Below are 24,219 nucleotides of genomic sequence, written 5' to 3' on the forward strand. Positions count from 1 at the left end.
TCTTTTCTATCTCTTTTTGGAGTAGAGTTTATTCCCATGTGGTTTTCTCTATTTCTCCAGTTCATAGAGATTTCATTGTATTTGGGTACCTGATCAGGCCTTGTTGCCGGGACCCATGTTTATTGCTTTCAGTAGTTGTTCTAGGTTTTAGCTTCTCCCTAAGTCTAGCTTAAAGGGGGGTGTTAGAGTATTCGGGTATTTACTTGATTAATTAAACAATATTTGTTTAATTATTTAAGTTCCCTTTATCTCTTTTACACTTAAGCTAACATTAGATGCATATAATTAATTATTTTAATTAATTATTATGTGCAAACCTAGGTTTTCCCTTTTAGGGTTTCTTGACCTATTAAAGGTTGAGTTCTTTCTTTTCATTGTAAGAATCACATTACATATTTTTGTGAATATTGAGCTCTCTCTTTTTTAGCATATTCTTTGTGTATTTGTTTTTCTATATTTGCTTCCTTGCTTCTCTTTGTAACAGGTTTTTCAGCTTGCAGAGATTATTTGGGCTCCCGTGGTGTTGTATTTTCTCAACTCCTATACGAAGAACATGATTAGGACATATTTTGAATAAAAGACCATCTATCCATTGAAATCTAGAACTTTCACAAATTAATATTTTCTTCTGCTTAGGACTTAAATGATTTGGGCACTTCCCTGTTACAAGATAATTTGCAATATCAGCAAACCAAGGTGATTACACTGAAATAGCAATGGGATATTTATACATATCCTTATTTTGATTTAAATGCAAAGTAACCCACTTAAAACATAGTAACAACTAAAAACTAAACTAAAGAAGACTTAACACTAAATTAATAACTTTTGGTAGAAGTTAAATTTCATTGGAAATAGCCGATGGAAACAGACTTAGAGGAGATCAAGGAAATCTCTCCAGCTGGAATGATCAGGGGTGTTCACCATTCACACAATGGTTGAACTGAACTCAAAAAATCTTTGTCTTCTTGTTAGATTCAAACACATTCGAAAATGCATGTGTGAAAAAATAGAACATAACACAAAGGCAATAATTTTGAACATTCGACAATTCATCCATATTAATAAGCAAAAAGTGAAACATTTAATCACAAATATTAGTTCTAATATACTTCCTAATTAGCATAATATAATAGTATAAAAGAGTTAATATGCATGCATTATATCTTCTGCCAGGCATAATAGTTCACAAAATATTAAAAGTTTTAAGTAGAAAGTATAATTAAAAGTAACATCATTAATGCTCATCAGGAAGGCCTTTTACTCTACTGAGAAGAGTAATTATATCATTGACCTCCTCAATGAAGTCACTGTGAGGAAGAGTTTTAGGCCACCTTGAAATTGTAGGCTTATAAGTTTTTAACCAATTATCATTGATGTTGCTCCTACACTTATCTGAATTGTTGTCATAATAGGTTGTTGTCCTCGATTTCAGTATGGTCAAAATCATGAGGCAACCCTATGAAACTGGTCAGTTTTGTACCTTATGGTCTCCAGGAGAGCTTAATCGACTCGGTCGGTTAATTCGTTTCGCTTTTTGTCTTTCATTTTTATTGTTTTCCTTGTTTATCCAGGATTGCAGTTTACCCTGCAGTTCGGACTTTAAAGTCCGAACCGCAAGGTTCTTTGTTAATAAGCACACTTCGAACTTTAAAGTCCAAAGTGTATTTGTGTCTTGTTGTTATCTACAGTTCGGACTTTAAAGTCCGAACTACATGTGGTTTTTGACTACAGTTTGGGTTTTAAAATCCAAGCTGCGGTTTGTTTTGGACTGCAGATCGGGTTTTAAAACCCGAACTGCAGGCTGTCTTTGTATGCAGTTCGGACTTTAAAGTCCGAACTGCATGTAGTTTGTTCTCAGTTGCATGTCAGACTTTAAAGTCCGATGTGCAAGTGTCCTTGGCTTGCATGTCGGACTTTAAAACCCGACATGCAACTGTGGGTTGTAATTAATGGCGCATTAATTGTTTTTAGGGTTAGTTAATTGCCTTTTAAAGTTAATTTTTCGTGCTTTATTTTTCTTTGTGTTTCATTTTCCTCTTCATGCGCTCCCTCTTCCATTTTCTCCCATCGTGATCCAACTTTTATTCTTCATTGCTCGATCGAATCGCTCGATATCTGGATTTTGCAAACACCACAGTGGAAGAGGTAGGATTCTTGTTTTCGGGTTTTTATTGATTGCGTGTTTTCGCTTTCTTTTTTCTTTTTTGTTTGTTTTCGGATTTCCCCTTCAGAGGTCAATCAGATTTTGAAGTCCGATTGCCTCCTTTGTTTCGGAGAATAATCGAACTTCAAAACCCGACTGTCCTCCAAAGCCCCCTATCTTAAGCTGCATACCGGACTTTAAAGTCCGGTGTGCAGCTGAAGATTTGTTTTCTCCGCATATTGGATTTTAAAGTCTGATATGCGGCCTATTAACCTTCACATATTGGACTTTAAAATCTGATATGCAAAGAGGTATAAGGTGGCATGTCGGGTTTTAAAACCCGATATGTCACCTAGTTGTCCTTCCCAGTTAAAAGCACATCGGACTTTAAAGTCCGATGTGCCTTTGATATTTTCCGAATATGCACATCGGACTTTAAACCCCGATGTGCATGTTGTTTTTTCCAAATTTCCACATCGGAGTTTAAACCCCGATGTGCTGTTCATATTCTCTGAAATTGCACATTGGACTTTAAACCCTGATGTGCATTTTGTTTTTAGAAGCAGATCGGACTTTTTTCTCCGACCTGCTGTTTTAGCAGTTTTTACTCCTCGGCCTGTTTTGAGTCCTGTTTTTCGATCCATTTGAGAAAAAATTGATTTTTTGATAATGATGAATGGATAATCATTAGTGTTGAATGCAGTCATTGTGCACGAATGTCAAAGCTCTCCCACAACAAGCCCAAGTCTTCCTCAGGACAACCTTCTCCGAGTAAGGCATCATCAAAAAAGATGAAATACAAGTACGATAGGTACTTGAATATGTGCCCTGAGAGTTCAGTGGATTCTAACATTAAGGAGATCGGGGACACCAAAATTGGGCATGTTGACATGCAAGAGTTTCTTGACCGGGTTCAGAAGGCTCCTGCATGCCTGACCAGTTTAATCAAATCTGAGCTGCATAAGTATGCATCTTTCCTAGTTGCGGCTCACGATCCTGAATTTGTACTAGCAGTGGCTAATCACTTTGATCCAAACACATGGTAGGTAAAAGATGATGATCAGAAGGTCATAATGACTCTAGACAGCATATTCTTCAATAGTATTTTCAAAGGCTCATCAGCTGAAGAAGTGGCTGATATTTCTCAAGAGAGTGCTCAAGAGTACTACGAGAAACAGGAGGATAAATGCAAAAAGGTGATCAATACTGTTTATCTCTCAACCGCTAGATCTTCCCTCACCTCACGATGGCCTAAGTCTTTCCATAGGAGTGATTTTAATGAGGAATATAATGACATGGTCACAATGTTATCCAGAGTGAGAGGATTAAAAGAATCTTATTATTTCCAAAGCTGGATGATTTACTACATGAATATAATCAGAAAGGGAGCTGCAAGAATTGATTGGGGAGAACAAATCAGTGATGCGCTTTGCGCCCAACTGAAAGAGGTCAAGGTAACACTGAAGTTTTATATGACTTCATACCTGGTTTACGTAGCTGCTTCTATCAGGCAATATCCAGGCTTGTCAACCAAGGGTGACAGAAGAATGGTGCCCGTTTGGGAGTACTATGATCAACTAACTATCAAAAATCAAGGTAATCATTACACAAGGGTTAATGATGCTTTCTTTGTTTTTTGGAAGTGCATTTTTGATAAAGGCCTCTATAAGAGAAGAATATTAGAAGCCGCTTACAGCAGGGTGTCCCACTTTGGGTGTGTCTTCCTTCAATTCCCCACATTTACCTATATCCGGATTGGATGCTTCTCGGATGAGCCCTTCATTCTTCCAAGGTTTCCTTCAGATAAAATTGTCCTTATGGAGCTGTGTAGGCAACTGATTAGTGTGCATGAGAAACAATCACAAGCACACAAGACTGGGTTGAAATTCCCAGAGTCAATTGGCAGGTATTTTGTGTTAACTAATCCCAAAGCCAAAAATATGGAGGAGGAGATGTAGTGGAATACCATGAGAAGATTCAAGGCTCGAACCGATTTTGATTTTCGAGGTATAAAAAGCAAGCTCAAAAGGACATACAGTCATGTCTATAGGTTTGAAGATGTTTGGGCAGACTATCAGAATGAGGAGGATATTAGGAGGATGGACTTCAGCCGCCTTAGTCTAGAACAAATTGAAAATCTGGATCTAGCTAAGATCCCAATGACTATGGAAGACACAGATGACATAGTGGATCCTATTTACTATGAGAAGAAGATTGTTGATTCCCCACTCCCACTTGTGCAATGGTCAAAGAAGGAAAGCAAGTCCATTACTCAAAGGATCTCTCCCATCATAGCAAACACCAATTCTTCGTTGCTAAAGAAGAATCTCAGGATGAAACAGTTTCCCACTAGTTCAGGAGATGATGACAACAGTGATGGTCCATTGGGCAAGACAGCGACAGCTAAAACAAGAACCAAGAACAGGGCAGACTCACAAGCACTATCTTCAACGCCTGTGGTACAATCAAAACATAAAGGGCCTAAAATCAAATTTACAGTTAAAGGGTCAAAACAAGGCGAATCATCATCAATGTCACAGGAGGTAGCGACAAAAGAGCCAGAACAACCACCTGTCAGTGAAGCTGGAAAGGGTAAGGAGGTTGAAGAAGGCAAAATTCCTCAACAACAGGAAGTTCAGGTAGAAGAAGTACCACATTCAGTTGAGGTAGATACGACAACCATTTCACAAGTAGTCATTCACTCTATTGATTCTGACTCTGATTCTGATCAAGAAGATGAAGATATTCATGAAGATGGAGATCTAAGTATGGACATGCCGCAATTAGAGACCGCTGGTCAATTTTTTACAATAACCAACTTCTCTACTTTAGATGATATCCCTTCATCTACTTTTGAGTCTACCATGATGGATTTTAATGAAACTTTGCAAGATGCACTTGCAGAACAGGTTTCAGGAGATTTACTAGCCATTACTACCACCGTCACAACAATCCCTTCATTGGTAAGCACTGAAGTTACACTGACAACACTCTCAACTCTTCCACCAATAATTGAAGAGGTACCAGCAACAAATGTTCCATTAGATGCTTCAATATCCGCACCATCAGTTACACTTGCAACTGTTCCAAGTTCCAGTCAACCTACTCCAGAATCTTCGACCCCAAGTCAGCAAGGAGCTACTACTCCATCATCCAATCCAGAACTACCCCCTTGGATGGAAGTAGTGGCCCCTAAGAGGAAGAAACAGGTAATATCTCCTGATGAATTTGACTTTGAACTTTTGGTTCCTCCAAAGCCTAAGGGAACAAAGAAGCCAAAGATAGTATCTCGGGTAGTAGTAGACCCGACTTCTAAAAGAAAATATGCTGAAGTTATTGTGCCATCGTCGGACAAGGACAAAGGCAACATAAGATCAGAAGATTATACCATGCAAGTTGTGGAGCTCAGAGTGGAGACACATGAAAGTGTGAAATTAGATTCTCAAACAACCCTAAATTCTTTGTTAAGAAGATTGGATCAGGAGAGGGATGAGAAAAATATCTTGAAGCAGAAGTGTGAGCAGCTGACCAACGTCCTCTTAAAGGTAACACAATCTTCTCAAGAGGTTGAACCTATAGGATCATCAATAGATATTGAAGCTATCAAGAAGATTGAGCAGGTAGGAGCTAAGGGCCGAGTAATGGACGAATGGATATCGCGGCTAAGGTCAGAAGGCTCTCATCTTCTGAGTTCAACGGTGGAGCTATTGTCTGATTATGAAGTGATCCAGAGTCGGATGCAAAGACTCAAAACCTCTTTATCTCAAGAAATTGAGGAAGTTGTGAAAAGCAGTACCCTTTGGAGCAAAATGGAGGATTTCAGGATAGATGTCCTGGTTGAGAACAAGGTAATTCCCACAAGCGAGAAGTATATTCAGATCTTGTCATTATTGTCTCATAAACAAGAGACAATGAAATTAATGATTGCAGAGTTGGATCACGAAAAGAAAGAAGGTGATGACGAGGTTGACCTTATTTTTGCTAAAGTAGGTGATCTCCCTTGCTATTTGTATGATGGTGATCAAAATCTCGTCACTGCTGAGGTCGTCACCCAAGAATTTCTTTCCTTGATGGACCAGTGCACGGGACAAGACTTCTCACTTGATACATTTGATAAATTGTTAGAAATTCAAGTCAGCTTTGAAGTACTCGTATCCATGCTAAAGGATGTTAAGAAGAAGCACGTGAAGATCCAAGATGTAGTGTCCCACGTTCAAATCATCACAAGTTCTACCTTGATGCCAAATGAATTAGAGGTCAAAGCTATCCTCACCAAGTTCGAAGGTTTTCAGAAATCCAACGAAGAAGAGAATCAAGAATGAAGTTCCCCCTTTTGGCACTCTTTTTTCATGCAGCTGCACTAATAGATGTTGTAAATTTTTATGCAGTTGCACGTTTTCTTTATGTAATAGTTGTAGTAAAATGGGACTATGCGGTTGAATAAGTCAACTGTGCCCACCTTTTTCTCAACTTCTTTTCCTATATAAGGAGGACCTTTTTGTAAATATTTTTATCTTTTTCATGCTTAGCAAAACTCTGCTGGATTTTTATCCCAATTTAGACTTTGAGCTTTTGTGATGAGAATTCAATCAAACAAATAAAGAAAACAGTTTTGTTGATTGCAAAGTTTGTGTTGTATCAATAAATTTGTTTATATTATTTAATGTTCCTATGTCCATTGAATACATATTATCTTTACGTATTTGATCTTTGAGATATTGCTACATGGTTAAAGAGCTCTCAAATCTTGCCAATAGACTTTGTGCTCTTAGCATACTTGAGAAATCTGCTGATAAAGGAAGTAACTTGTAGTAAGCTTTGTATTGCTGCGGTTATTAGTAGTTTAATTGATTAGAAATTTACACTTAAAGACTTTGAGCTTTAAGCTATGTTTCTACTTGTTTAATTTGTAACGATCAGTGTGAATCAATGTTACCATATAGGAGACTTTGTGCTGCTTAAAAGTAACTCTTAGTGTAGTTTATTAGATTAATAGTTCTTTTCTTTGAATATCTGAAGAGGTAGAGAAACTCTAAATATGTGAAGGGAGAATACATAAACTTTGAAAAAAGAGAGTTATATGCCCAATGCCAACCCACCAATTTAATTTCTTGTTAATTAAAGGAGAAATTTCATAGGGAACCTCCCCTTGATGAGAGGAGAGATTAATTTCTTAGCATAGCATTGTGTGAATTTTATGTTTTGTCATTAGTACACTGGTGGCAAAATATTCACCCAACATAGGTCACAATTGATTGCATATCAATATTGGAATATTGATCTATGGGCGGACACTTGAAAATTGTGACAAAGAAGTCATCATCAAGCTTGATGAGCATCTTCTTTCCATCCACATCCTTCACTGATCTGGTTGTAGGGTCATACCTGTTAGCCAGGGCTAACACAAATTATGAATTCTATGCGGACATTGGAAAGGATGCCACTGGATGAATTCCATTTTTGATGGTGGGCTCCATTTTTATAGGACACTAGCGGCTCTCTGACTCTTTTCAAGAATCCTTCAAGGTCTACATTTCCAATCTCCATATCCCTGATATTGTCAATATTGGATGATACAGAAGGAGGAATTACTAGATGGATTTCTCGCTTTTTGAACTTCATTGTTCTCTTACTTGTTGAGGGCTTCGTCATTTGCAATTAGTACATTGCAACATGAAAAGTTTATCACCATATTGAGATGATTACCTCCATAGGAATCTCATTTGATAGAACAAAAGCCATCGATCAATCACAAATTGGTTAAAAATTATGAATTTATGAGTGTGTGTATTAGGTGCAAATCGGACTTACAAGTCCGACTTTCACTAATATAAGTGAAATCGACAACAAGTGCATATCAGACTTGTAAGTCCGATTTGCACTTAAGAGAGGCAAAAAACAAACTAAGTTTATATTGGGTTTATATCGCCGATATACACTAAGGGAAGACCACAAAATATCAAGAGGTGCATATCAGGGTTACAACCTCGACATGCACTTAGGAAAAAACACCATAAGCAAGTGCATATTAGGGTGGTAACCCCGATATACACTACATCTTATTAAAAAGCAAAACATTGACTAAGTGCATATCAAACTTGTATGTCCGATTTGCACTACTCAAAGAGTAAAATTACATAAGGTGTGGATTAGGGTTGTAACCTCAATTTACACCTTAAGGGACCGATTTGGTGTAAGTGGGGGATACAACCCCGATCCACACCTAAAGAAATGCACTTAGCAAAAAGCATAGTTAATATGCAAGGTGGTGTCAGGTAGGGTTATGAACCCGACAGACACCACAGTGAAGAAAGGCAATGGTGATGGTGGGCGACAGGTTTGTAACCCTGCTATGCACCATTGAGCAAGGCTCTGGTGTATGGCGAGGTTACATCCCTGCCACACACCAAGGAATGTGCAAAGTGTAAAGTGTTGAAATGATGTGAGTCGGGTTTGAATTTGACACACATCGTAGCCATTTGCTTTGGTGTGTGCCGGGTTCAAAACCCAACTTCACACCCTACAAAGCCACAATAAAACAAGTGGAAGGCAACAATGATGTGGGTTAGGTTTGAAGGCCCGACACACATCAAAGCCATGGCTTTGGTGTGTGCCAGATCTTAAACCCGACCTTACATCAAAACTAGGGTTTCAATGCAATCAATAAAAAAGAGAATGCAAGTTCAATATCAACAATGTTCATCGAAGTAAAACTTCAATGTATATTATTGATGTTAAAAATTTGACAAAGATCAAGCTTGTAATAAAATACGAGGATAGGGCAAAATTATGCATACCACGAGTTGAGAAAATATGAATTCCAAGGAAATGGAGTGCCTTATGAATAATAAAAATAAATAAGGGCACAAATTGGTAATATAGGAAGAAAGAAACCCAATATGAATCAAACTCTTAAAACATTAAATGCCAATACATGATACACAATGACGTAAATCGAACTTGTAAGTCCAATTTGCATAAAAAAGGACTTAAGAGTGCATATTCGGGTTTAGAACCCGATTTTACAACTAAAGATTTAAAATGATGTAGAGTTTGATTTAAACCCTGATTTTGCACCAAACAAGAAAAACTCACTCTTAAGTGAAAATTTGATTTTTAACTAAGAAGACGAGATTTTCAAGATCGAACACAAAGTGTTCAATGACGAGTGAAGTGAAAAAAATGCTTCAAAACTCACAACTTAGAGAAATGAGGATGAATTTTAGAAAAATTCGTAGGAGGTTAACTTGTTTTCACACAAAACGTTAACAAGGATAACAACCTTATTATATTTTGTATTAATTTAGATAATTTTTGAATCATTTAGAAATAAGTAGTAATGGAAAATATTTGATTAACCTCAAATAAAATTCAAAAACATGATTTTGTGTCTATAGTTATTTCTTTTAGGTTTATAATTATTCCTCAAATATTTTTAGCACACTTGTTGATCTAAACACAAAAGGGAATGAGTTTTATTTCAAAGTCTAAAATGAGATTCTATTAATGTGATTAGTTTGATAGTTTTTATTCTAGCTGATTTCCTAGCATCAAGGTTAACTAAATATAACTTCTGTTGTCATTGACTTATTGAAAGTCAACTATATCACAACCTCCAACCTATTATAACAAGACCACTCATTAGAGGGAGAATACCCAAATTAGATTTCAAGTATGGGTCATCACTACAATAGAAGCTTTTCGTTTTATTTTTAAGTGTCACACGTTTCCATTTTTTTCATATGATATAATCGGCCCTCCCAAGTTGAATGGTGTGGAGAACTACAAATGTGTGCGATGGACATCAGTAGTATTCAATGACTATTAATTTTGTGGAAATATATATCAAATCTTTGTTATTTTTTTGAAATTGTTGTCATGTGAGCTAGAGTAGATGCTATAATAACTCTAATTCTTAGTGATCCAACAAAACACATTGAAAGCAATGGGTGTTATTTGAATATTAGTGAAAAAATTAAAAAATATTTTTTGAGACCCTCTTTATGTTTGGATTATTTCAAATTTCTAAATATTATATTTCAATGGATTTCATGAAGTATACAACAAGGAAATTAAAAGGTATATATATATAGATTGTATAATGGTAAAATACCTTTTTTATTTAAAAATTTCATAACAATTCTTATTTAGATAAAATGTTTGAAAAATGTTTACGACTGAGTAGCAAATGAGTTATCAAAATTATTGAAGGAGCTAGGCTTATAGTGGTCTCAAGTTCAAACCTCATTTTAGTCTTTCAATAGAAGTATACATTGTGAAAAACAAGAATCCAAGCCACAATCACCTATTGCTTTTCGAGAAATAATGTGTTAAGTGAAATAGTAAAATAGGATTTTAAATGCATTTACTTATCCATAGGTCCTAAGATGAAAACAAATAAATGTTTAAGGTTTTTGGCATAATGGGGTTTTTGAAATCATGGATTTATCTTTATAATAAATGAGGGTATTTTTGGAGTCATAAACATTGCAATAAGGGTGCATTTTCATTCAACAACTTCTTATATTTATATGGATCTTATAAACATGTCTAAAAATCTTATTTTTATTGATAATTATTTTAGAGATTGACACGTTGCATATGATGAATGGAGTTTAATAGGTTCAAAATAGAATCTGCAGATTCAACAAGAAGCTAGAGCATAATTGCCTTCTCCAACTAGTTATTTTCTAAAAGTTTGAGTGAATTGTGTAAAAAATTTCTTATAGGGGTAGATTATTTTGCTTTTCAGGTTTAGTGAATTGACATTGCAATTTTAATGTGTTTTTGTAGCTAGTATATTTATTCAATTTTTGGTTTTTACTTTTGAACTTTCATGAGTAGTAGACTATGCTTTTTTGATTAGTTTCTTATTGCAAGAGCTTATCACATTTTGCTTGATAAGGGTATGGGAGTGCATTGGCCATGAATTAATTATTTGTGATTATACAAGTCGATGGGGCTTGCCAACACCAATAGAATCGAGCAAAGTGAAGTCAATGTTGTTGAGCACCAAGATAGATATGCCATACAGACTTGTCATTGGTGATTTTATGATTTGATGTGGCTTGCTAGCACCAATAATGTTGAGCAAAGTGAGGTCAGTGGGCACCAAGGTAGACGTACCATATAAACTATTGAATCCTCATTGAGACATTAATGTTGGTGTGATTGAGAAAACTATAGCACACATATAGAACAGTAAAAGATGATTTACATGCCAACGATATGTTCATCATCCATTTCACAACTCATTGAGATAGTGAGATTCTATGTGAAGTAGCATTATTGATTAATACTAATATATATAATATGCGAATCTGTTTGATAGAGACTATTAGATAACTTCCCAATATTATCTTTTGGTCACTTGAGATCAAGTGGATTTCTTGAGTTTTGAGTAGAATAGATATCATTTTTAGATAGTTTACAATAAATAATTATCCTAATACATAGTTTAGAATAATATTAAATTAATCACACATGACGATGGCGGCTAAGGCAAATCAAACAGAATGGAAATGCCCATGGAGGCCAAATCAAACACAAACAAAACGGAAATGCCCGTGGTGACGAAAGAAACCCTTAGCAGAATGGAAATGCATTTGGGTGGGTTATCGTGCCAGAGCCATTAGCTGGAAGGCCGCCGGCGAAAAAATAATATAGCCCATAAAAGACTAGCCGTTGAGAGAATGATAACGGCAAAGAAAATTCAAATGGGAGCGTGAAAAAGCATTTGAATTTCAATATATATATAAGCAATTCAGTTTCATTTCGTTAGACATTCTTTCTTTCTGTGATTGCCCCTTTCTCTGGATGTTCTGTTTTGTGATTGTCTCTTTCTGTCAATGTTATGTTCTTTCTCTCTGTTTTCTTCAAAAAATTTTAAGTGTTTGCTTTGTTTTCATTTTTCATTTTTCTGGTTTTCAGCGTGCACGCTGGTCTGTCTGTCTTTTTTCAGGTATTACATTTTTCTGGCAAAGCAGGGGAAAAGTAGAGCAGAGGAAGAGGCAGAGCAACCGAGGGCAAATTCTTCGTCCAGGTAATCCTTTATAGACAATAAAGATTTCATTATTGTTTGTTGCAAATCCAATCAATTCAAGTTGGCATGATAAACTTTGTAAGGAACTTTAATTTTGGAGTGAAATTATTTAGTCTCAGCAGGTTTTTTATTCTCTTAATAGCAACTTTCTGATTCTTTTCTTCCTTATCCTTTCTGACCTTTCTCACCATTTTCACCCTCCATTTGAATGGATTCATACCCAATCGTATCAGGTGGAGGAAATGGTGAAACAACTGCCATAACCAGAGTAATACAGATCACCTTTAATGGGTTTTTTCACATTTCCTATTTTGTGCATTTAGAGATCATGGCACGCCATGAGACCACATTTCTTTGAGGAATTCTGTCAAACAGTTCACACGCAGTGTCTATGGTTTCACATTCCTTTAGATGAATTCTATCAAAAACAGTTCACGCTCTAAGCCTAGGGTTTCACATTCCTATGCATATATATCTGCTGGATCATTTCCAACTATACCATCTGACACAATAATGTTCACGTAAAATAGGTAAATAAGTTTAATACACCCTTAGTATTATTATCGTCTACCCTTGAAGCTGTAAGCCCTGCTTATTTACCCTTAATATTATAATCGTCGAAGTTTTTGCTGTTGCTTGCATTACGATGACAATGGTGGGTTTGACATGTTTGATTTTGGAGATAATTCAATTCTATAATGTAATTAATACATTTTCACCTAATACCCATTAGTTAATTTCACCCATGAATGTTTTGGTTTATTTTCACTCATGTTTATTTTTAATCCTTTTGGCTTGAGTAAAGGACTAATGAAGTGAGATTCCAATGCAGGCATAAGATGCAGAACCCAGCAAGTGTTCATCTAGCTGATGCAGAGAGGAAGAAATGGGAAGTTCCTTATGACCTGCTTTGTTTATAGCAAGTAGCTGCTCTAGAAGGAAACCATATTTTCAAAACAGCTAACCCAGTGTTTGAATTCTCTGTGTTCTCAGGCAATGAGTTGATCTTCTCCTACACAGCTAACCCATTTGGATTTGCTATGAAGCGCAGATCCCATGGAGAGGTTATGTTCAACTCTTCATATGGTAGCTTGGTTTTCAGTATCCGGTAATCAGCACAAACCTTCCTACATCAGGTTCACTGTTACTTTTGTATTAATTGATTAATAATAGGAAGAGTGATTTTGGCTAGGTGAGCAGATACGAAATCATTGAGGACTTGGATGTGTTATCTGTACCATGACTGTAATCCTGGGGTTGTGCATGGAAGCTCGGATGTCTGATTTTACTGAGCCAGACTCATGCAGAGGGAAGCCACCATGTGCTGTAGCGCGTACATTGCACCTGGTATTTACTTGTCACTGTCATTTAAGTTGTACGTTTGAATTAAGAAAATTCAATGTGTATATTTTGATATAGGAGATAAAGCTTTTAGCCATTCTATATTTTTTTATCTTCCTATGTTGAGATCGAATATTTCCTTATAAGTGATGATTTTTTTAAGATGAATAAAATGATTATACATTCCCCCATATTCCATGCTTTGTTGTCCATAAAAATATTTTTGTTGGTTAAAATCATGAATCGCAAATTACTATTCCAAAAGTCATTACGTACAATTATTTTGTGATTAAAAACAATCATTCGATATTATGAATTTTGAAAGCCTAAATGTTTATTCCAGATATATTTTAATTAAATGTTAATTATGGAGTTCTATTTATGAACAGTTATGTAATGTATATTTTTAATACCAGCAGTAAACTGACACACAAGCTAATTAGGGGTTTGCTGGACTTTTACATTCGTCTCCACTAGATGTAGTTCAGCAGTTCACTGACCTGATAGGACATACAATTGCTGTCTATAGATTCCCTGCTCTGCAGTTTTTTGGTGTAGCATTGTATTGTTTATTGGCTTTCAAATATTAAGGCCAAAGTATCAACAACTTAGCTTTATTGGTTATGTATTTTACCTTGTAGAGAAGTTTGTTTACCATTGGGATTTAGTAATTCTACTTCAGCGTGTGATGTTATTTTGGATTCCTTGTTTTGGGAGCTCTAGTAGGTTGGCTGGATTAATTCATTTTCTTTAATATTTCAAATGGGATACATGGATATGATTTTCTTGGTTTCAAGTTAGCAGGTTTCATAGAATAGAGAATAAAATCCCGATTTCTAGTACTGATATGTTTGGAATGTTTTGAAACTTGCTGAGTGCTATTGTTTTATCAGGAAAAAACAGTCGGGATTATTGAAGTTGAAGTTGAAGTGCTTGATGAAGTTGACGTGAATGATTAAAAATGGGACTTGGTACATTTATGTGCCTAATGTTTTAGATTGTTTTCGGTGTTCACTACCATTTTGTGTTACTGCCTTTGTTTTGTGTGTTTCTTGTGTATACCGTTCTTTTAGACTTGACTAGAATCTGCTATAGTGCCAGAGTGAACCAAAAGATACTAACAATTAGATATTATTCTTAGTAAAATGATATGAAACAAAATTTTAGTTTATCTCTTAATTTGTTTCAGATTCAAGGATTAAATCCAGTAGGCATATAACTAGGATTAAGAACTTATTCTCACCACCAGATTAGCAACTTTCCTACACTGCCATGGATGATGTCATGCCATGAAACTCCATATAATGCAATTCTAACCTAGAGATGCTATTCACATGTTGTAAAATAGCAACCCCACATGTTTAAACACAAAGCTATTTCAAGTATTATTGGACCATCTTATTCAGTTACAAATGATTAGAGTGTAGTACCTATTATGAAGGGGAAGAGCCAAATCATGTGCAAAATACAAAGATAAACTCCCGTCCTGATGCACATCCAAATTTTACATTTCATACAATATTTGAAACTGCTAAATACAAGAAAAGTTGTATGGACAGATTTTTGCCAGTTGCCTTGGTTTTTTCCATGTTTTGAAAAGGGGAAATTTACGCAATATCAATTGGTGGTGCACCTATATTGGCAACATTCATACAATCTCATTTATGTTGCTGTTGCCAGCAAGATTGCACCCGTGATGCTCAATTTGAAAGCTCAATAATCTTGTGAAACATGGGATGATTTCGGCGCCTGTGGGTTGCCTATGACGGAAATCAACCTCCAGAGTGAGCTGCTTCTCTTTGATGAATCTCTTGCAAACTAACATTTGACGGTAAAACGTATAGAAGGATAACTGAAATGAAACCTATCCTAAGAGGAGGTGATGCACCAAATGCAAAAACTTACTTGCAGTCCCTGAATCACAATTTATTTCAGAAAAGGATGTTTGTTCACAACTCAGCACAAGATGCTCAATACATAACTGTTTCATGAAAATGATCTAAGATTTTAATGCTTGTTTGAAGGAAAAATGTCTATTTCCACAACTCCCACACATTAAAACTTATAATCACAATCCATAACCTGCATTAAACACATCATTCCTGCATGCATTCTAATATGAATGAGACAAAATTGAAGGATTTATAAGCAAATCACAACAATTATGTCAAAATCACTCATTGTAAGTCGAGACAAGAAAGATAGGAGAAGGGAAACTACTTCTTTTGTTCAATAAAAAGGAATTGCTGCTATTACAAATCCGGAAAACTAAGTTACAAATGCCTTCTTCAGTATGAAAGTGCTGGAAAAGCCACAATACATGCTCCAAGGAATAAAAGAACTAGAGAAAAGAAAGAAGAATAGGAGACTTATAGAAAAGAAGCCCTAAAAGCAAGTGATTGAAGAGCTGGTAGTGCCTCCTAAATATGAGCTGAAAGTGATTGCTTTCCACCTTGTCTTTATGTTCAAATCTGCATGATGAAGCCCTGGGTCGAATTTGAACTAAAGCCATGCAGAAAGGAGGTGCAAGCTGATGGTAAATAGAGGTTGATTGCTTTAAAGTTGTCCTAGACTGATTGTTAACCCATGAGGGTTCATAACTGCAATAGGATTGCAAGAAATGCTTCAAAATTCCCCTTTTTGAGGGCCAAAATGATGTGAACTCAGAATCCCACCTCTTTTATCTCAAACTCATACTTGCACTGCTTGATGATGAGTTAACGGATTGATAGGTTTGTGTACTTTGAGCTTGAATTCGAACTTGACGCTTACCTACCCTCATGAAATGTAGGGTTTCTAAGTTTCTCTTCACTGATTTTCCTTGACCCGTATGACATTCTCCAATGATTATGTCTTCAATTAGATGTATGATTTTTGATTATATTGACATATGCTTTATCAAAGTAATAACTTAGAACCCTTTCTTTATGACTAAGATTAATATCATTTCTGCTGCTTTATCATGACATAAACTTTCATTATATTGTTTGATAAACCATCTCTGTCCTGATGACTGTCAAAAGCCTCATATTGTGTGGATTGACCATTGCATTGTCTGCTTGACTGTAACAATAGCCTTCCTCTTTTTGATAGTTATGAAGATTGACATGATATTTACTAGTCATGACCGTACTGTCTTTACATATCTTGATGGCATTGTGACTGTCTTGGCTGTGTCTTGAACATATTAGGAATCACTGGTTCTTTTAGATACGATATCACTGTTTCTTGTTCACTGAATGATGATTACCGCAAAGGATGTTTGTTCACAACTCAGCACAAGATACTCAATGCATAAATGTTTCATGAAAATGATCTAAGATTTTAATGCTTGTTTGAAGGAAAAATGTCTATTTCCACAACTCCCACACATTAAAACTTATAATCAATATCCATAACCTGCATTAAACACATCATTCCTGCATGCATTCTAATATGAATGAGACAAAATTGAAGGATTTATAGGCAAATCACAACAATTATGTCAAAATCATTCATTGTAAGTCGAGACAAGAAAGCTAGGAGAACGAAAACTACTTCTTTTGTTCAATAAAAAGGAATTGCTGCGATTACAAATCTGGAAAACTGAGTTACAAATGCCTTCTTCAGCATGAAAGTGCTGGAAAATCCACAATACATGCTCCAAGGAATAAAAGAACTAGAGGATAGAAAGAAGAATAGGAGACTTATAGAAAAGAAACCCTAAAAGCAAGTGATTGAAGAGCTGGTAGTGCCTCCTCAATATGAGCTGAAAGTGATTTCTTTCCACCTTGTCTTTATCTTCAAATCTGCATGATGAAGCCTTGGGTCGAATTTGAACTAAAGCCATGCAGAAAGGAGGTCCAAACTGATGGTAACTAGAGGTTGATTGCTTCAAAGTTGTCCTCAACTGATGGCTAACCCATGAGGGTTCATAACTGCAATAGGACTGATAGAACTGCTTCAAACTTCCCGTTTTTGAAGCCCAAACTGATGTGAACTCAGAATGCCACCTCTTTTATCTCAAACTCATACAAGCACTGCTTGATGATGAGTTAACGGATTGATAGGTTTGTGTACTTTAAGCTTGAATTCGAACTTGAGGCTTACCTACCCTCATGAAATGTAGGGTTTCTAAGTTTCTCTTCACTGATTTTCCTTGACCCGTATGACATTCTCCAATGATTATGTCTTCAATTAGATGTATAATTTTTGAGTATATTGGCATATGCTTTATCAAAGTAATAACTTGGAACCCTTTCTTTATGATTAAGATTAATATCATTTCTGCTGCTTTATCATAACATAAACTTTCATTATATTGCTTTATAAAACTTCTCTGTCCTGATGACTGTTAAAAGCCTTCTTATTGTGTGGATTGACCATTACATTGTCTGCTTGACTGTAACAATACCCTTCCTCTTTTTGACAGTATTGAAGATTGACATGATATTTACTAGTCATGACCTTACTGTCTTTACATATCTTGATGGCATTGTGACTGTCTTGGCTGTGTCTTGAACATATTAGGAATCACTAGTTCTTTTAGATACGATATCACTGTTTCTTGTTCACTGAATGATGATTACCGCAAAGGATGTTTGTTCACAACTCAGCACAAGATGCTCAATACATAAATGTTTCATGAAAATGATCTAAGATTTTAATGCTTGTTTGAAGGAAAAATGTCTATTTCCACAACTCCCACACATTAAAACTTATAATCACAATCCATAACCTGCATTAAACACATCATTCCTGCATGCATTCTAATATGAATGAGACAAAATTGAAGGATTTATAGGCAAATCACAACAATTATGTCAAAATCATTCATTGTAAGTCGAGACAAGAAAGATAGGAGAACGAAAACTACTTGTTTTGTTCGATAAAAAGGAATTGTTGCTATTACAAATCTGGAAAACTGAGTTACAAATGCCTTCTTCAGCATGAAAGAGGTGGAAAAGCCACAATACATGCTCCAAGGAATAAAAGAACTAGAGAAAAGAAAGAAGAATGGGAGACTTATAGAAAAGAAGCCCTAAAAGCAAGTGATTGAAGAGCTGGTAGTGCCTCCTAAATATGAGCTGAAAGTGATTGCTTTCCACCTTGTCTTTATCTTCAAATCTGGATGATGAAGCCTTGGGTCGAATTTGAACTAAAGCAATGCAGAATGGAGGTCCAAAGTCCAAACTGATGGTAACTAGAGGTTGATTGCTTCAAAGGCCAAACTGATGTGAACTCAGAATCCCACCTCTTTTATCTCAAACTCATACTTGCACTGCTTGATGATGAGTTAACGGATTGATAGGTTTGTGTACTTTGAGCTTGAATTCGAACTTGAGGCTTACCTACCCTCATGAAAAGTAGGGTTTCTAAGTTTCTCTTCACTTATTTTCCTTGACCGTATGACATTCTCCAATGATTATGTCTTCAATTAGATGTATGATTTTTGATTATATTGACATATGCTTTATCAAAGTAATAACTTAGAACCCTTTCTTTGTGACTAAGATTAATATCATTTCTGCTGCTTTATCATGACATAAACTTTCATTTTATTGCTTTTTAAAGCATGTCTGTCCTGATGACTGTCAAAAGCCTCATATTGTGTGGATTGACCATTACATGGTCTGCTTGGCTGTAACAATACCCTTCCTCTTTTTGACAGTTATGAAGATTGACTTGATATTTACTAGTCATGACATTACTGTCTTTACATATCTTGATGGCATTGTGACTGTCTTGGCTGTGTCTTGAACATATTAGGAATCACTGGTTCTTTTAGATACGATATCACTGTTTCTTGTTCACTGAATGATGATTACCGCAAAGGATGTTTGTTCACAACTCAGAACAAGATGCTCAATACATAAATGTTTCATAAAAATGATCTAAGATTTTAATGCTTCTTTGAAGGAAAAATGTCTATTTCCACAACTCACACACATTAAAACTTATAATCAGAATCCATAACCTGCATTAAACACATCATTCCTGCATGCATTCTAATATGAATGAGACAAAATTGAAGGATTTATAGGCAAATTACAACAATTATGTCAAAATCATTCATTGTAAGTCGAGACAAGAAAGATAGGAGAAGGAAAACTACTTCTTTTGTTCAATAAAAAGGAGTTGCTGCTATTACAAATCTGGAAAACTGAGTTACAAATGCCTTCTTCAGCATGAAAGTGCTGGAAAAGCCACAATACATGCTCCAAGGAATAAAAGAACTAGAGAGAAGAAAGAAGAATAGGAGACTTATAGAAAAGAAGCCCTAAAAGCAAGTGATTGAAGAGCTGGTAGTGCCTCCTAAATATGAGCTGAAAGTGATTGCTTTCCACCTTGTCTTTATCCTCAAATCTGCACGATGAAGCCTTGGCGTCGAATTTGAACTAAAGCCATGCAGAAAGGAGGTCCAAACTGATGGTAACTAGAGGTTGATTGCTTCAGAGTTGTCCTGAACTGATGGTTAACCCATGAGGATTCATAACTGCAATAGGACTGCTAGAACTGCTTGAAACTTCCTCTTTTTGAGGGCCAAACTGATGTGAACTCAGAATCCCACCTCTTTTATCTCAAACTCATACTTGCACTGCTTGATGATCAGTTAACAGATTGATAGGTTTGTGTACTTTGAGCTTGAATTCGAACTTGACGCTTACCTACCCTCATGAAATGTAGGGTTTTTAAGTTTCTCTTCACTGATTTTTCTTGACCCGTCTGATTTTTGAGTATATTGACATATGCTTTATCAAAGTAATAACTTAGAACCCTTTCTTTATGACTAAGATTAATATGATTTCTGCTGCTTTATCATGATATAAACTTTCATTGTATTGGTTTTTAAACCATCTCTGTCCTGATGACTGTAACAATACCCTTGCTCTTTTTGACAGATATGAAGATTGACATGATATTTACTAGTCATGACCTTACTGTGTTTACATATCTTGATGACATTGTGACTGTCTTTGCTATGTCTCTAACATATTAGGAATCACTGGTTCTTTTAGATATGATATCGCTGTTTCTTGTTTACTGAATGATGGCTACCGCAATCTTGGTCTGTGATCTTTTGCTTGGTAACTCAGACCTACCACTGCTATAGCTCACCTTACCTATCTATCTTCTTGTTGATGTGTTTTTGATGCGCATGCAAACACAATAAAATACCAAGGTATCTTATCCTCTCTTGAACAAAGTTTACCCGAATGCTGAAGATTTCGCTTAAGGATCAATCGAGGCAACTCCAAGGTTCTGGTATGTAGGGTCTCTACGAGTGGATAAACTCTTGTGGTGTGATGTGATTTTGCTGGAATCACAAGGGGACTTACATTCGACTACCTGAGCGTTTAATTAGCTGGAACAATTCAAAATATCTACTAGCTGGAAGATAAAGAAATGTCAAAATATACAGGGTTTGGAGAGTCTAATCTAAGGCCTAGAAGGCAAGAAGAAGGATGAACGACTAGATGGAGTCCTACGGGGCTAGGTCTCACCGTCAAACTGAACAATTCAACACCAACTAGTGCGATCTTCTAGGGTAGTTTTGAAGATGTTCAAATCATTACTGTCAAACATTGATCATCATTCAAGTTAATGCATGAACAATAGACGCGTAATGACTTGAGACTAAGCTCATTCTATGCCAGTTGACCACGTAGGGCACACTTACAATCAACAGGAGGCTAGTCGTTTGGACTAGGCGGATTCCATGCGAGTGCATTCAATAACTTCTTTCATTCAATCTAATTATTTACCATGTAATAATGAAGATTCAACAAGAGACCATGCATAGTGCAAAGAAACGACACATTTCACCATAACTTCAATGAAAATAGAGTTCATGTACAATCAAGGCAACAATTTCTTGCCTTCTCCTCCTACTGTATTCTAATTGCTATTCTATTCACTATTCTAGCTACTAATTCTTAGCTGTTAGCTATTGACTAATCTCTAACTATTAACCCTTACAAATGAAGAGCCAGAGATTTATATAGGGAGCTCTTTACAATTCAATGGCTTTGATTGATTCACAATAAATGGCTAGGATTACAAGATGGAAAACCCTAATTAGGGTTTGTTACAACAAACTCCTTTAGCCAATGAGAAAATTACATTAAAAATTTGAGAATGAATGTGAAACAGGGGTAGGTACATCGGAGTTTGTGTCTCCGTACACAGGTGGGATTCATCGAATCTGGAGATGCTGATGTGGACCATTCTGATTGTAGGAACGGTGACTGGGATGCCACCTTGTCTGGTACTTGATCGTATCTCTTTTGATACTCAATTTGGTGATGCTGAGAAGCTAACTTTGATTAACTCTTCTGAAACTATCTGCTTCTTCAATCTACCCTTGCATTGACCTTGGTTGATCCTCCTCTGTCCTTGATGTACTTGATGAATGAGGTACCTCCTTGACGATCCTGTGGTTGATGAAGCCTCCTTCCCGCTCAAGTCACTCCTCCTCTGGTAGCTCATATCGCCTTAAAATGTTTATAAGATCTTTCTACTTGACATCTTGTGGTTTCTGCATGTGGTAGAATGAGGTCTTTGCTGCATTGCCTGCAACTTTTTGAACACTTGAAGTCTTTCATCTCAGAAGCACCTTGAATCCTCCTCCATGCATTTGAGGTGTTCTTGATGATGATGAAACTGGAATAGGTCGCCCTTTGTCCTGGCCTGATCTTCCTCCATCTTAATTTTGTTGACTTGCAAAATAAACAAAAGATGATTAAGAATACATGATTTATTCATTCTAACATGATATTTCTCACCTTAAATTATTAACAAGAAGGCATTAAGATCAACTCGCTTTAGACCCTCCTCAAGGACAGGACCTATAATGAGATTTTCGCTCAGGACCCTCTGGAAGGACAACTCCTATAATGAAATTTGCTCTGGATCCTCTCAAAGGGTCAGGAGCGAATTAGCTATTTTGCTCAATTTTACCTCACATTTTCATCATTTCTCAGCCTTGAACTTAACCTTTCAAACCTCCTTCTTTCATCATCAAGTCAACTTGCCATCAATTTAGCTTAAAATAAGGTTCTTTAGTGCATTAGGTGGAAATTGGGGAGTCCTAGGAATTTCGCTTTGGACCCTTTGGAAGGATCAAGAGCGAAATTTGCATTGTAGGCTCAAATCACATTCAATTTACCTTGGATTTGATTTTTCCACCCTCACCTTATCATACTCAAGCCAACTTTCTGTCAAAGTGGTGTCTACTCAGTGCTTTTGGTGAGGAAATATGCTATCCTAAGGATTTCGCTCTGGACCCTTTGGAAGGGTCAGGAGCTTAATTTTTTTTCGCTTTGGACCCTTTGGAAGGGTCAGGAGCGAAATTGATGTTTTAGGCTCAAATTTTTCATTATTGACTTTATTTTCAACCTTTCCTTATCAACAATAAGTGCTTTGCCTTCAAGAATGCTTATGAATGGATTAATTCAAGGTGTAAGCAAGGGATAATACTTCGTGAAGAAATTCGCTTTGGACCCTTTGGAAGGGTTAGGACCGAATTTGCTCTTTTTGGCTCAATTCATGTCCCTTTTTCACTCATCTTGTTTTAGACTTGTCTTTTTGAATCCTTTCCTTGCCATGTATGTCTACTATCTGATGAGCTTGGAAAAATTTCACTCTGGACCCTTTGAAGGGTCAGGAGCTTGGAAAAATTTCGCTTTGGACCCTTTGGAAGGGTAAGGAGCAAAATTAATTTTGCTCAAGTTCCTTACTTTTCATCACTTCAAATTGTTGCACACATCAATTCTCTCTTCATAATGTCATAAGGACAAGGTTTATGAGGCAAATTAAGACCAAGAAGTGAGCTTTGGAAGGGTCAGGAGCGAATTTGATGTTTCCACTCAATTTATCCTTCATTTCACTTAAGTTTTGATCTTAGTCCATGCTAGGAAGGCATCCTAAGGGCTTACTTTGCTCAAACTTGGGATCAAAAGGCAACTTTTGACAAGTTCACTTGTGTACCTCTGGAAGGTACAAGACCTCTCTAGGAATTTCGCTTTGGACCCTTTGGAAGGGTTAGGAGCGAAATTTCTCTTTTTGCACAAATTCTCCTCATTTCCTTCAACTTTCTTCTTAGACTTGGCCTTTGGGTCCTTCCTTCATCTTAATTAAGTCCAATTGCCTTCAAGGTGATGTCAACTCAATGTTTTTGATGACAAATTAGGCCTTTTTAAGGATTTCGCTCTAGACCCTTAGGAAGGGTCAGGAGTGAAATTGATGTTTTAGGCTCAATTTCCTCATCCCATCTCGTTCCAACTTGCTCACAAGGCATAGACAGGTCATTCCTCACTTAGTCAAGGCGTAGGAGCAAGCTTTGAGGTCTAAACTGGGAGCGAGAGAAGAGCTTAAGGAAATTCGCTCTGGACCCTTTGGAAGGGTCAGGAGCGAATTTTTCAAAAATGCTCAAATTCTTGACCTTTCTCCAAATTTTCAAGTGTAGACCTTATCATTAGGTGTTTTCCAAGGATAAACAGGTCAGTTTCACATCAATCAATGCCTAGAATTTCACCATTCATCAACCGGAGCAATCTCAAAACCCTCAAGGGGAAGAATCCTTGAGAACACCTTCTCACATACCTCAATTCACTTTCTTAACTTAATGACATAGGTCTCAAAGGCGACATTCGTAGCATGATACAAAGATTTTCCCAAACTCAATCAAGACTTAACCCTAGATGCAAGA

At 36.3% G+C, this 24,219-nt stretch overlaps 1 long non-coding RNA gene across 5 annotated transcripts in view; it reads left to right on the forward strand.

Annotated features, from left to right (window-relative positions):
- Positions 1–11,658: 11,658 nt before the first annotated feature.
- Positions 11,659–24,219, forward strand: part of LOC131052378 (uncharacterized) — a 70,224-nt gene continuing 57,663 nt past the window's right edge. For 2 of the 5 annotated variants that reach the window (XR_009358836.1, XR_009358837.1), the window contains exons 1-3: positions 11,659–12,188; positions 13,021–13,296; positions 13,381–13,535. This is a non-coding gene — a long non-coding RNA (uncharacterized LOC131052378). The remainder of the gene's footprint in view (positions 12,189–13,020; positions 13,297–13,380; positions 13,536–24,219) is intronic. The other 3 variants (XR_009358835.1, XR_009358833.1, XR_009358834.1) reach the window with 2 other exon arrangements.

The sequence above is a fragment of the Cryptomeria japonica genome, chromosome 9, assembly GCF_030272615.1.
Source record: "Cryptomeria japonica chromosome 9, Sugi_1.0, whole genome shotgun sequence".
Taxonomy (NCBI): domain Eukaryota; kingdom Viridiplantae; phylum Streptophyta; class Pinopsida; order Cupressales; family Cupressaceae; genus Cryptomeria; species Cryptomeria japonica.